Source organism: Priapulus caudatus, unplaced genomic scaffold (genome assembly GCF_000485595.1).
Source record: "Priapulus caudatus unplaced genomic scaffold, Priapulus_caudatus-5.0.1 Scaffold7423, whole genome shotgun sequence".
Classification (NCBI taxonomy): Eukaryota; Metazoa; Priapulida; class Priapulimorpha; order Priapulimorphida; family Priapulidae; genus Priapulus; species Priapulus caudatus.
In genome coordinates, this window is record NW_014584484.1 from 4,485 (window position 1) to 4,892 (window position 408).

Genomic DNA, 408 nt, shown 5'->3' on the forward strand with positions numbered 1-408 from the left:
TGTTTCCTACTTCTTAGGTAAGGTCTACTGATAAATGTTATCATGTAAATTTATGCTAGAATAACTCTTCTTTATTTTAAATGCACAATATTTGCAAAATATAAATCATCTCAGAAGATATTGGGCATGCGCGAGCACTAATTTAGGCGTGTATTACGGACTAACGACAACTGCATAATATAGCTTGCTGAGGGGTTGAGGGGCGGGAGACAGAAGACAGGCGGCAGAGAAAATAGCTGAGTGCGCGGTTGAAGAAGAAACAGACTGAGAGAAGGACAAGGAAAGCACGGGTGAGGACGGGAGGGAATAAAGTAGGAGTTTTGCACCCTACAGGCTAGGGCGCTTTCCTAATCATATGCACACGTTCACAGATACAAATTCATTTTAGAAATCTATGCTGAGATACCC